Genomic DNA, 15,716 nt, shown 5'->3' on the forward strand with positions numbered 1-15,716 from the left:
ATTTAAAGTGATGAAAGGGAAGAACTTAGAAGCAATAATACTCTACCCACCAAGGCTCTCATTCAGATTCAGTGGATAAATCAAAGATTTACAGAAAAGCAAAAGCTAAAAGAGTTCAGAACCACCAGCTTTGCAACAAATGCTAAAGGAATTTCTCTAGGCAGAAAAGAAAAGACCACAACTAGAAACAAGAAAATTACAAATGGAAAATTTCACTGGTAAAGGCAAAGATACAGTAAGGGTAGGAAATCATCTGCACACAAATATATGAAAACCAGCAATTGTGAGAAGAGGAGAGTACAAATGCACGAAATGGGAAATGCATTTGAAGTTAAAAGACGAGCAACTTAAAGCAATCTTTTTTATATATAGACTGCTATATCAAAACCTCATGGTAACCACAAACCAGGAATCTACAGCAGATATACACACACAAAAGAAAAAGGAATCCAAACACAATACCATAAAGTTAGTCATCAAATCACAGGAGAAGAGAACAAAAGAGGAAGGGAAGAAAAATAACCTACAAAAACAAATCCCAAACAGTTAACAAAATGGCAACAAGAATATACATATTGATAATTACCTTAAATGTAAACAAGTTAAATATCCTAACTGAAAGACATAGACTGGCTGAATGGATACAAAAACAAGACCCTTATATATGCTGTTTAAAAGAGACCCACTTCAGATCTAGGAGCACATACAGACTGAAAGTGAGGAGATGGAAAATGGTATTCCATGCAAATGTAACTCTAAAGAAAACTGGAGTAGCAATCCTTATATCAGACAAAAAAACTTTAAAATAAATAGACATAGAAGGACACTACATAAGGATCAATGATCAAGGGAACAATCCAAGAAGACATAACAATTGTAAACATATATGCACCCAAGATATGATCACCTCGATATATAAGGAAAATACCAACAGCCATAAAATGGGAAATTGACAACAGCACAATAATAGTGGGGGACTTTAACACCCCACTTTCACCAATGGACAGATCATCCAAAATGAAAATAAATAAGGAAACACAAGCTTTAAATGATACATTAAACAAGATGGACTTAACTGATATTTATAGGATATTCCATCCAAAAACAGCAGATTACACTTTCTTCTCAAGTGCTCATGGAACATTCTCCAGGATAGATCATACCTTGTGTCACAAACGAAGCCTTGGTAAATTTAAGAAAATTGAAATTGTATCAAGTATCTTTTCTGACCACAACACTATGAGATTAGATATCAATTAGAGGAAAAAATCTGTAAAAAATACAAACACATGGAGGCTAAACAATACACTACTAAGTAACCAAGAGATCACTGAAGAAATCAAAGAGGAAGTCAAAAAATACCTAGAAACAAATGACAGTGAAAACACGATGATCAAAACCTATGGGATGCAGCAAAAGCAGTTCTAAGAGGGAAGTTTATAGCAATACAATCCTACCTTAAGAAACAAGAAACAGCTCAAATAAACAACCTAACCTTATACCTAAAGCAATTAGAAAAGGAAGAACAACAAAAACAAAAAACCAAAGTTAGCAGAAGGAAAGAAATCATAAAGATCAGACCAGTAATAAGTGAAAAAGAAATGAAGGAAACAATAGCAAAGATCAATAAAACTAAAAACTGTTTCTTTGAGAAGATAAACAAAATTGATAAACCATTAGCCAGACTAATCAAGAAAAACAGGGAGATTGGAGTGGAGATGGAGGGGCTAAGACTGGAGCCAGATGTGAGTCATGGCTTCCCCTCTGATCACTGGTTATCCCCATCCTATCAGAGGCAGGGTTGGATCCCGAGTTGATGGAGCAGAAGCCCTGAGGTTTGTGTCCAAGCTGTCTCTGTTTCCTTTACGTGTGTGTTCTCCTGTCTCCCAGTACTGGTACCCCTGCTCCAGAGGGGAGCAGTGTTGGAGCAAGAGTGGCCTGTGTGGGCTCTCAGCTTGTAATAGGGCACAGGCTGTTGGGGGCTGGCCACAGACAGAGGTCTGGAGTGCCTCCAATGTGTTCTCTGCACAACCACCAGCAGTGGCAGTTACCACTGAGTCTGAGTATCCTTTGTTCTTCACAGCTGATCACTACCCCCTTGTTGTCGAGCCATACCACAGGCAGGTGGGGCCCGCATGGGCTTTCTGCATATATGGGGTGTGGGCTGAAGTGGTCTGACTGCCGTTGCAGATTGTGATTGTCCCTGAAGTTCTGCCCATGCAAGTGTCAGCGATGCCAACCCCCACCATGCTCTGATTTCACCCTGGGTTTGAGTCCCTCTGCATCCCATGGCTGAGTTCTCTCCCTGGTCATGGAAGATTTTGCTTCAATGTGGAGCTGTGAGTTGAAGTAAGTGGGGCTGCAACATCCACCTGGTTCAGGCTGCAGTGTGTGCTCAGTGTTCTTTTGCCAATTTAGAGTTAGTTTTCAGTAAGAATTGTTCCAAACGTAGATGTATTTTTAATGTGCTTATGAGTGGAGGTGAGTTCCATCTCCTCCTAATCCACCATCTTGATCTGTCCCCCAACTCACCTTTTTGATTCTTCCTTCAACTTTCCATTCACATGATATATTCTTAATTTAAAACCTTGTCATTTCATATCTGATATTATATAATATCTCCATAATAGAACTCCTTATCCATAATCTTTTCATTCTTCATTCCAACCTACATCAGGTCACCAGGAATCTCCAAAACACATTCTGATGCTATCACTCTCATTCAATCACAAGATAATTTTAAGTTCAGGTATATAGCCATATAGCCCACAAAGCTCTTAACAATATGGCTCCACCTCACTTTTCCAACTTCATCACTTTCCAGGTTTTTCCTCTACCAACACATTCATATTCTCTCCCTCCCTCCCTCCTTCTCTCTCTTTCTCCTACATCAGCACTGGACTAGTTGCTATTTCCTGAACATTCACAAAACTTTTCTAACTCTGTTTTTGCTCATACCATTCTTCATGCCTTGAGAGACACATCCTTCAGGGTACAGCTCAAATTTCTCCTCTTCTGTAAAGAAGACTTCTCTAAATCTGGCACTGATGTGCACTTGCCAATTGTGTGATCTTGAATCAGTTACTCAACTTCTTTAGGTTTTAGTTCATTCAATCCATAAAAAAAAGGTAAGGAAAAGTAATTTAACATTTATGCTATCTACAGTTTTATGTGAGAACAGATAAAAGCAAAAATGATAGGAAAATAGAAATATGATTGCTGAACAGTAAATTTTGAAGCAAAAAAAGTTACTTTTACACTCACAACTTTTAAAAACAGAAATTTTAAGTACCTATAATTTTTATGAGCTTTGTATGGTAAAGAGATAGATCACGTCTATACGATAGCTATTTAGGAAAAGACACCACAAAAGGTGACATTTCGGTTTGAATAAAACATCTTGTATCTCATAGTTCACAATGTACTTTCATATGTAGTTGTTCTTTGAACTAAATGTTAGAAATTTTATATTAGGGCTTGGACTTTCAAGATGGCAGAGGAGTAAGATGTGGAGATCACCTTCCTCCCCAAAAATACATCAAAAATACAGCTACATGTAAACAACAACTACAGAACTCCTAATGAATGCTGGTAGAAGACCTCAGACTTCCCAAAAGGCAAGAAACTCCCCATGTACCTGGGTAAGATAAAAGAAAAAACAGAGACAAAAGAATAGGGATGGAACCTGCACCTATGGAAGGGAGCTGTGAAGGAGGAAAGTTTCCACACACAAGGAAGCCCCTTCACTGATGGAGATGGTGGGGGGGTGGGGGGGAAGCTTCAGAGCCATGGAGGAGAGCATAGCAACAGGGATGTAGAGGGAAAAACAAAGGGATTCCTGCACAGATGATTGGTACTGACAAACACTCACCAGCCTAAGGCTTGGCTGCTCACCCACTAGGGTGGGTGGGGGCTGGGAGCTGAGGCTAGGTCTTCAGAAGTCAGACCCCAGAGAGAGGACTGGAGTTGGCTGCATGAAGACAGCCTGAAGGGAGCTAGTGCACAACAGATAGCTGGGAGGGAGTCCGGAAAAAAGTCTGGAACTGCCTAAGAGTCAAGAGACCATTGTTTCATGGTACGCAAAGAGAGGAGATTCAGAGTGCCGCCTAAATGAGCTTCAGAGACAGGCGCAAGCCACAGCTATCAGTGCAGGCACCAGAGAGGAGCATGAAACACTAATGCTGCTGCTGCAGAAAAAAAGAATCCCGTGTGCAAGCACAGGTCACTATCCACACCTCCCTTCCCAGGAGCCTGTGCAGCCACCACTGCCAGTGTCCTGTGATCTAGGGACAACTTCCCCAGGAGAACACACAGCATGCCTCAGGCTGTTGCAACATCATGCTGGCCTCTGCTGCCACAGGCTCGCCCCATATTATGTACCCCTCCCTTGCCCTGACCTCAGTGAGCCAGAGCCACCTAATCAGCTTCTCCTTTAACCCCTTTCTGTCTTGGCGAAGAACAGATGCCAGAGGGTGACCTACATATAGAGGGGGTGCCAAATCCAAAGCTGAACCTCAAGAGCTGTTTGAACAAAGAAGAGAAAGGTAAATTTCTCCCAGCAGCCTCAGGAAAAACAGATTAAATTTCCACAATCAACTTGGTGTATCCTGCAACTGTGGAATACCTGAATAGACAATGAATCATCCCAAAATTGAGGTGGTAGATTTTGGGAGCAACTGTAGACTTGGCTTTTGCTGTATGTGACTGATAAATTTCTGAATTATATGCTTATCTTAGTTTAGTTTTTAACACTTGTTATCATTGGTGGATTTATTGGTTTGGTTGCTCTCTTCTTTTTTTTAATACGTTTTATTTTTTAATTATTTTTATTTTTTTATTTTAATAGTATTTAAATATTTTTTATTTCAATAACTTTTATTTTATTTTATTTTATTTTATTTTATTTTATTTTATTTATTTCTTATTTTCTCCATTTTCTTCTCAGCTGTGTGGCTGACAGGGTCTTGGTGCTCCGGCCAGGTGTCAGGCTTGAGCCTCAGAGGTGGGAGAGCCGAGTCCAGGACATAAGATCACCAGAGATCTTCCAGCCCCATATAATATCAATTGGCAAGAGCTCCATCTAAACACTAAGATCCAGCTCCACACAATGACAAGCAAGCTCCAGTACTGGACACACCAGGCCAAACAACTAACAAGACAGGAACACAAGCCCACCCATTAGCAGAGAGGCTGCATAAAATCATACTAAGTTCACAGACACCCCAAAACACACCACTTGACGTGGTCCTGCCCATCAGAAGGACGGGACCCAGCCTCATCCACCAGAACACAGGCACCAGTCCCCTTCACCACAAAGCCTACACAACCCGCTGAACCAACCTTAGCTACTGGGGACAGACACCAAAAATGACCGGAACTACAACCATGCAGCCTTGAAAAAGGAGACCCCAAACACAGTAAGTTAAGAAAAATGAGAAGACAGAGAAATACACAGCAGATTAATAAGCAAGGTAAAAACCCACCAGACCAAACAAATGAAGGGAAAATAGACAGACTACCTGAAAAAAAATTCAGAATAATGATAGTAAAGATGACCCAAAATCCTGGAAAAAGAAAGGAGTAAATACAAGAAATACTTAACAAGGAGCTAGAAGAACTAAAGAGCAAACAAACAATGATGAACAACACAATAAATGAAATTAAAAACTCTCTAGAAGTAATCAATAGAAGAATAACTGAGGCAGAACAGATAAGTGACCTGGAAGATAAAATAGTAGAAATAATTACTGCAGACCAGAATAAAGAGAATAGAATGAAGAGTTGAAGACTGTCTCAGAGACCTCTGGGACAACATTAAACACACCAACATTCGAATTATAGGGGTCTCAAAAGAAGAAGAGAAAAAGAAAGGTTCTGAGAAAATATTTGAAGAGATTATAGTTGAAAACTTCCCTAATATGGGAAAGCAAATAGTCAGTCAAGTACAAGAAGTGCAGAGAGTCTCATACAGGATAAATCCAAAGAGAAACACATCAAGACATATATTAATCAAACTATCAAAACTTAAAAACAAAGAAAAATGTTAAAAGCACCAAGGGAAAAGCAAAAAATAACATACAAGGGAATCCCCATAAGGTTAAGAGCTGATCTTTCAGCAGAAACTCTGCAAGCCAGATGGGAGTGGAGGACATATTGAAAATGATGAAAGGGAAAAACCTACAATCAAGATTACTCTACCCAGCAAGGATCTCATCCAGATTTGACAGAGAAATTAAAACCTTTACAGACAAGCAAAAGCTAAGAGAATTCAGCATCACCAAACCAGCTTTACAACAAATGATAAAGGAATCTCTCTAGGCTGGAAACACAAGAGAAGGAAAAGACCTAAAATAACAAGCACAAAACAATTAAGAAAATGGTACTAGGAACATGCATATTGTTAATTACCTTAAATATAAATGGATGAACTGCTCCAACCAAAATACACAGACTGCCTGAATGGATACAAAAAAAAGACCCATATACATGCTGTCTACGAGAGACCCACTTCAGACCTAGGGATACATATAGACTGAAAGTGATGGTATGGAAAAGGATATTGCATGCAAATGGAAATCAAAAAAAAAGCTGGAATACCAATTTTCATATCATACAAAATAGACTAAAATAAAGACTATTACAAAAGACAAACAAGGACACTACATAATGATCAGGGAATCAATCCAAGAAAAAGATATAACAATTGTAAAAAGTTATGCACCCAACATAGGAGCACCTCAATACATAGGGCAATGCTAACAGCCATAAAAGGGGAAATCAACAGTAACACAATAATAGTAGGGGATTTTAACACCCCATATTCACCAATAGACAGATCAACCAAAATGAAAATAAATAAGGAAACACAAGCTTTAAATGACACATTAAACAAGATAGACTTGATATTTATAGGACATTCTATCCAAAAACAACACAATACGCTTTCTTCTAAAGTGCTCAGGGAACATTCTACAGAATAGATCATATCTTGGGTCACAAATAAAGCCTTGGTAAATATAAGAAAATTGTAATCATAGCAAGTATCTTTTCTGACCACAACACTATAAGACTAGATATCAATTACAGGAAAAAAAAACTATAAAAAATACAAACAAATGGAGGGTGAACAATACAATACTAAATAACCAAGAGATCACTGCATAAATCAAAGAGGAAATAAAAAAAATTCCTAGAAACAAATGACATTGAAAACACAATGGACTTAAACCTATGGGATGAAGCAAAAGCAGTTCTAAGAGGATAATTTATAGCAATACAATCCTACCTCAAGAAACAAGAAACATCTCAAATAAACAATGTAACCTTACACCTAAAGCAATTAGAGAATAAAGAACAAAAACCCCCCAAAGTTAGCAGAAGGAAAGAAATCATAAAGATCAGATCAGAAATAAATGAAAAAGAAATGAAGGAAATGATAGCAAATATAAATAAAACTAAAAGCTGGTTCTTTGAGACGATAAATAAAATTGATAAACCATTAGGCAGACTCATCAAGAAAAAAAGGGAGAAGACTCAAATCAATAAAATTAGAAATGTAAAAGAAGAAGTAACAGCTGACATTGCAGGAATACAAAAGATCATGAGAGATTAATACAAGCAACTATATACCAATAAAATGGACAACCTGGAAGAAATGGCCAAATTCTTAGAAAAGCACAACCTTCTGAGACTGAAGCAGGAAAAAATAGAAAATAAAAACAGACCAATCACAAGCACTGATTTTGAAACTGTGACTAGAAATCTTCTAACAAACAAAAGCACAGTACCAGATGGAGTCAGAGGTGAATTCTATCAAACATTTAGAGAAGAGCTAACACCTATCCTCAAACTCTTGCAAAACATAACAGAGGGAGGAACACTCTTAAAATTATTCTACAAGGCCACCATCACCCTGATACCAAAACTAGACAAAGATGCCACAAAAAAAGAAAACTACAGACCAATATGACTGATGAATATAGATGTAAAAATCCTCAACAAAACACTAGCAAGCAGAATCCAACAGCACATTAAAAGGATCATATATGATGCTGAAGTGGGGTTATCCCAGGAATGCAAGGACTCTTCAGTATAAACAAATCATTCAGTGTGATAAACCATATTAAGAAGCTGAAGGAGAAAAATCATATGATCATCTCAATAGATGCAGAAAAAGATTTCAACAAAATTCAACACCCATTTATGATAAAAACTCTCCAGAAAGTAGGCATAGAGGGAACTTAGCTCAACATAATTAAGGCCATATATGACAAACCCACAGCAAACATTGTACTCAATGGTGAAAAACTGAAAACGTTTCCTCTAAGATCAGGAAAAAGATAAGGTTGCCCACTCTCACTACTATTATTCAAAATAGTTTTGGAAGTTTTAGCCACAGCAATCAGAGAAGAAAAGGAAATAAAAGGAATCCAAATTGGAAAAGAAAAAGTAAAACTGGCAGTGTTTGAAGATGACATGGTAATATATATAGAGAATCCTAAAGGTGCTACCAGAAAACTACAAGAGCTAATCAATGAATTTGGTAATGTAGAAGGGTACAAAATTAATGCACAGAAATCTCTTGTATTCCTATACACTAATGATGAAAATTGTGAAAGAAAAATTTAGGAAAACTCCCATTTACCATTGTAAGAAAAAGAATAAAATACCTAGGAATAAACCTACCTAAGGAGACAAAAATCTGTATGCAGAAAACTGGAAGACACTGATGAAAAAAATTAAAGATGATACAAACAGATGGATAAAAGTACCATGTTCTTGGATTGGATGAATCAATATTATGAAAATGGCTATACTACCAAAAGCAATCTACATATTCAATGCAATCCCTATCAAAATACCAATGGAAATTTTCACAGAACTAGAACAAAAATTTTCACAATTTTTTAAGCTTTTTCAAATTTATTGCGCAAAGAATCATGTGCAGTATTAGTTAGAATGCAGATTCCTGAATTCAACCACTATCAGAGGGATTCTCCAGCTCTGGGATGAGTTTTAAAAAAATGTATTTTTAGAAGCTACCATGAGGAATGGGCAAACTTATCTTGGAGACCATGGTTCCTCCTACTATCTTATTATTATTTTTTTTACATTGTTATTGGAGCATAATTGCTTTACAATGGTGTGTTAGTTTCTGCTTTATAACAAAGTGAATCAGTTATACACATACATATGTTGCCATATCCCTTCCGTCTTGCATCTCCCTCCCTCCCACCCTCCTTATCCCACCCCTGCAGGTGGTCTCAAGGCACTGAGCTGCTCTCCCTGTGCTATGTGGCTGATTCCCACTAGCTATCTACCTTACAGTTGGTAGTGTATATATGTCTATGCCTCTCTCTTGCTTTGTCACAGCTTACCCTTCCCCCTCCCCATATCCTCAACTCCATTCTCTAGTAGCTCTATGTCTTTATTCTTGTCTTACCACTAGGTTCTTCATGATATTTTTTTCTTCAATTCCATATATATGTGTTAGCATACGGTATTTGTCTTTCTCTTTCTGACTTACTTCACTCTGTATGACAGACTCTAGGTCTATCCACCTCATTACAAGTAGCTCAATTTCGTTTCTTTTTATGGCTGAGTAATATTCCATTGTATATATGTGCCACATCTTCTTTATCCATTCATCCGATGATGGGCACTTAGGTTGTTTCCATCTCTGGGCTATTGTAAATAGAGCTGCCATGAACATTTTGGTACATGACTCTTTTTTTTTTCTAATATCTTTATTGGAGTATAACTGCTTTACAATGGTGTGTCAGTTTCTGCTTTATAACAAAATGAATCAGCTATACATATATCCCCATAACTCCTCCCTCTTGCGTCTCCCTCCCACCATCCCTATCCCACCCCTCTAGTTGGTCAAAAAGCACCGAGCTGATCTCCCTGTGCTATGCAGCTCCTTCCTACTAGCTATCTATTTTACATTTGGTAGTATATATAAGTCCATTCCACACTCTCACTTCATCCAAACTTACCCTTCCCCCTCCCCATGTCCCCAAGTCCATTCTCTACGTCTGCGTCTTTATTCTTATCCTGCCCCTAGGTTCTTCAGAAACTCTTTTTTTTTTTAGATTCCATATATATGTGTTAGCATACAGTATTTGTTTCTCTCTTTATGACTTACTTCACTCTGTATGACAGTCTCTAGGTCTATCCACCTCACTACAAATAACTCAATTTCCTTTCTCTTCATGAATGACTAATATTCCATTGTATATATGTGTCACACCTTTTTTATCCATTCATCTGTTGATGGAAACTTAGGTTGCTTCCATGTCCTTGCTATTGTAAACAGAGCTGCAATGAACATTGTGATACATGAATCTTTTTGAATTATGGTTTTCTCAGGGTATATGCCCAGCAGTGGGATTGCTGGGTCATATGGTAGTTTTATTTGTAGTTTTTTAAGGAACCTCCATACTGTTCTCCATAGTGGCTGTATCAATTTACATTCCTGCCAACAGTGCAAGAGGGTTCCCTTTTCTCCACACCCTCTCCAGCATTTATTCATTGTAGATTTTTTGATGATGGTCATTCTGAGTGGTGTGAGGTGATACCTTATTGTAGTTTTGATTTGCATTTCTCTAGATGATGAACATGTTTTCATGTGTTTGTTGGCAATCTGTAAATCTTCTTTGGAGAATTGTCTATTTCAGTCTTCTGCCCATTTGCGGATTGGGTTGTTTGTTTTTTTGATATTGAGCTGCATGAGCTGCTTGTAAATTTTGGAGATTAATTCTTTGTCAGTTGCTTCACTTGCAAATATTTTCTCCCATTCTGAGGGTTGTCTTTTTTTGTTTGTTTTAACATCTTTATTGGGGTATAATTGCTTTACAATGGTGTGTTAGTTTCTGCTTTATAACAAAGTGAATCAGTTATACATATACATATGTTCCCATATCTCTTCCGTCTTGCGTCTCCCTCCCTCCCACCCTCCCTATCCCACCCCTCCAGGCTGTCACAAAGCACCGAGCTGATATCCCTGTGCCATGCAGCTGCTTCCCACTAGCTATCTAATTTACGTTTGTTAGTGTATATATGTCCATTACTCTCTCTCGCCCTGAAACAGCTCACCCTTCCCCCTCCCCGTATCCTCAAGTCCATTCTCTAGTAGGTCTGTGTCTTTATTCCTGTCTTACCCCTAGGTTCTTCATGAAGTTTTTTTTCTTAAATTCCATATATATGTGTTAGCATACGGTATTTGTCTTTTTCTTTCTGACTTACTTCACTGTGTATGACAGACTCTAGGTCTATCCACCTCATTACAAGTAGCTCAATTTCGTTTCTTTTTATGGCTGAGTAATATTCCATTGTATATATGTGCCACATCTTCTTTATCCATTCATCTGATGATGGGCACTTAGGTTGTTTCCATCTCCAGGCTATTGTAAATAGAGCTGCAATGAACATTTTGGTACATGACTCTTTTTGAATTTTGTTTTTCTCAGGGTATATGCCCAGTAGTGGGATTGCTGGGTCGTATGGTAGTTCTATTTGTAGTTTTTTTAAGGAACCTCCATACTGTTCTCCATAGTGACTGTACCAATTCACATTCCCACCACCAGTGCAAGAGTCTTCCCTTTTCTACACACCGTTTTCAGCATTTATTGTTTCTAAATTTTTTGATGATGGCCATTCTGACTGGTGTGAGATGATATCTCATTGTAGTTTTGATTGGCATTTCTCTAATGATTAATGATGTTGAGCATTCTTTCATGTGTTTGTTGGCAGTCTGTATATCTTCTTTGGAGAAATGTCTATTTAGGTCTTCTGCCTATTTTTGGATTGGGTTGTTTGATTTTTGTTATTGAGCTGCATGAACTGCTTATAAATTTTGGAGATTAATCCTTTGTCAGTTGCTTCATTGGCAAATATTTTCTCCCATTCTGAGGGTTGTCTTTTGGTCTGGTTTATGGTTTCCTTTACTGTGCAAAAGCTTTGAAGTTTCATTAGGTCCCATTTGTTTATTTTTGTTTTTATTTCCATTCCCCTAGGAGGTGGGTCAAAAAGGATCTTGCTGTGATTTATGTCATAGCATGTTCTGCCTATGGTTTCCTCTAATAGTTTGAAAATTTCTGGCCTAACATTTAGGTCTTTAATCCATTTTGAGCTAATTTATGTGTATGGTGCTAGGGAGTGATATACTTTCATACTTTTACATGTACCTGTCCAGTTTTCCTAGCACTACTTATTGAAGAGTCTGTCCTTTCTCCACTATATATTCCTGCCTCCTTTATCAAAGATAAGGTGACCATATGTGCATGGGTTTATCTCTGGGCTTTCTATCCTGTTCACTGATCTATCTTTCTGTTTTTCTGCCAGTACCATACTGTCTTGATTACTGTAGCTTTGTAGTATAGTCTGAAGACAGGGAGCCTGATACCTCCAGGTCTGTTTTTCATTCTCAAGGTTGCATTGGCTCTTTGGGGTCTTTTGTTTTTCCATACAAAATGTGAAATTTTTTTCTAGTTCTGTGAAAAATATTAGTCGTAGTTTGATAGGATTGCATTGAATCTATAGATTGCTTTGGGTAGTAGAGTCATTTTCAAAATGTTGATTCTTCCAATCCACGAACATGGTATATCTCTCCATCTATTTGTATCATCTTTAATTTCTTTCATCAGTGTCTTATAATTTTCTGCATACATGTCTTTTTTCTCCTTAGGTAGGTTTATTCCTAGATATTTTATTCTTTTTGTTGCAGTGGTAAATGGGAGTGTTTTCTTGATTTCACTTTCAGATTTTTCATCATTAGTGTATAGGAATGCCAGAGATTTCTGTGCATTAATTTCGTATCCTGTTACTTTAGCAAATTTATTGATTAGCTCGAGTAGTTTTCTGGTAGCATCTTTAGGATTTTCTATATATATTATCATGTCATCTGCAAACAGTGACAGTTTTATTTCTTCTTTTCTGATTTGGATTCCTTTTATTTCCTTTTCTTCTCTGATTGCTGTGGCTAAAACTTCCAAAACTATGTTGAATAAGAGTGGTGAGAGTGGGCAACATGTCTTGTTCCTGAACTTAGTGGAAATGCTTTCAGTTTTTCACCATTAAGGACGATGTTGGGTGTCGGTTTGTCATTTATGGCCTTTATTATATTGTGGAAGTTTCCCTCTATGCCTACTTTCTGCAGAGATTTTATCATAAATGGGTGTTGAATTTTGTCAAAAGCTTTCTCTGCATCTATTGAGATGATCATATGGTTCTTCTCCTTCAATTTGTTAATATGGTGTATCACGTTGATTGATTTGCGTATATTAAAGAAACCTTGCATTCCTGGAATAAACCCCACTTGATCATGGTGTATGATGCTTTTAATGTGCTGTTGGATTCTGTTTGCTAGTAGTTTGTTGAGGAAGTTTGCATCTATGTTCATCAGTGATATTGCCCTGTAGTTTTCATTCTTTGTGACATCCTTGTCTCGTATTGGTATCAAGGTGATGTTGGCCTCGTAGAATGAGTTTGGGAGTGATTCTCCCTCTGCTATATTTTAGAAGAGTTTGAGAAGGATAGGTGTTAGCTCTTCTCTAAATGTCTGATAGAATTCTGCTGTGAAGCCATCTACTCCTGGGCTTTTGTTTTTTGGGAGATTTTTAATCACAGTTTCAATTTCAGTGCTTGTGTTTGGTCTGTTCATATTTTCTATTTTTACCTGATTCAGTATTGGCATGTTGTGCATTTCTAAGAATTTGTCCATTTCTTCCAGGTTGTCCATTTTATTGCATAGAGTTGCTGGTAGTAGTCTCTCATGATCTTTTCTATTTCTGCAGTGTCAGTTGTTACTTCTTTTTCATTTCTAATTCTATTGATTTGAGTCGTCTCCCTTTTTTACTTGATGAGTATGGCTAATGGTTTATCTATTTTGTTTATCTTCTCAAAGAACCAGCTTTTAGTTTTATTGGTCTTTGCTATCATTTCCTTCATTTCTTTTCCATTTATATCTGATCTGATTTTTATGATTTCTTTCTTTATGCTAACTTTGCTTCTTTTTTGTTCTTCTTTCTCTAATTGATTTAGGTGCAAAGTTAGGTTGTTTATTCTAGATGTTTCCTGTTTCTTAAGGTAGGATTTTATTGCTTTTAATATCCCTCTTAGAACTGCTTTTGCTGCATCCCATAGGTTTTGGATCATCGTGTCCCCATTGTCATTTGTTTCTCGGTATTTTTTGATTTCCTCTTTGATTTCTTCAGTGATCACTTCATTATTAAGTAGTGTATTGTTTGGCCTCCATGTGTTTGTATTTTTTACAGATGTTTTCCTGTAATTGATATCTAGTCTCATAGCATTGTTGTCAGAAAAGTTACTTGATACAATTTCAATTTTCTTAAATTTACCAAGGCTTGATTTGTGATGATCCAAGATATGATCTATCCTGGATAATGTTCCATGAGCACTTGAGAGAAATGTGTATTCTGTTGTTTTTGGATGGAATGTCCTATAAATATCAGTAAATTCCATCTTGTTTAATGTATCTTTTAAAGCTTGTGTTTCCTTATTTATTTTCATTTTGGATGATCTGTCCATTGGTGAAAGTGGGGTGTTAAAGTCCCCTATTATGAGTGTGTTACTGTTGATTTCCCCTTTTATGGCTGTTAGTATTTTCCTTATGTATTGAGGGGCTCCTATGTTGGGTGCATAAATATTTAAAATTGTTATAACCTCTTCTTGAATCAATCGCTTGATCATTATGTAGTGTCCTTCTTTGTCTCTTGTAATAGTCTTTATTTTAAAGTGTATTTTGTCTGATATGAGAATTGCTACTCCAGCTTTCTTTTGGTTTCCATTTGCATGGAGTATCTTTTTCCCTCCCCTTACTTTCAGTCTGTATGTGTCTCTAGGTCTGAAGTGGGTCTCTTGTAGACAGCATATATATGGGTCTTGTTTTTGTATCCATTCAGCTCATCTGTGTCTTTTGGTGGGAGCTGTTAGTCCATTTACATTTAAGGTAATTAAGGAGATGTATGTTCCTATTCTCATTTTCTAAATTGTTCTGGGTTCGTTATTGTAGGTCTTTTCCTTTTCTTGTGTTTCTTGCCTAGAGAAGTTCCTTTAACATTTGTTGTAAAGCTGCTTGGTGGTGCTGAACTCTCTCAGCTTTTGCTTGTCTGTAAAGGTTTTAATTTCCCCATCAGATCTGAATGAGATACTTGCTGTGTAGAGTAATCATGGTTGCAGGTTTTTCTCCTTCATCACTTTAAATATGTCCTGCCAGTCCCTTCTGGATTGCAGAGTTTCTGCTGAAAGATCAGGTTTTAACCTTATGGGGATTCCCTTGAGTGTTATTTGCTGTTTTTCCATTGTTGCATTTAATAAGTTTTCTTTGTAATTAATTTTTGACAGTTTGAGTAATATGTGTCTTGGCATATTTCTCCTTGGATTTATCCTGTATGGGACTCTCTGTGCTTCCTGGACTTGATTAACTATTTCCTTTTCCATATTAGGGAATTTTTCAACTATAATCTCTTCAAATATTTTCTCCACCCTTTCTTTTTTTCTTCTTCTTCTGAAACCCCTATAATTCGAATGTTGGTCCAATTAATGTTGTCCCAGAGATTACTGAGACTGTCCTCAGTTCTTTTCATTCTTTTTTCTTTATTCTGCTCTGCAGTAGTTATTTCCACTATTTTATCTTCCATGTCATTTATCCGTTCTCTTGCCTCAGTTATTCTGCTATTGATCCCATCTAGAGT

The sequence above is a fragment of the Orcinus orca genome, chromosome X (assembly GCF_937001465.1).
Source record: "Orcinus orca chromosome X, mOrcOrc1.1, whole genome shotgun sequence".
Classification (NCBI taxonomy): Eukaryota; Metazoa; Chordata; class Mammalia; order Artiodactyla; family Delphinidae; genus Orcinus; species Orcinus orca.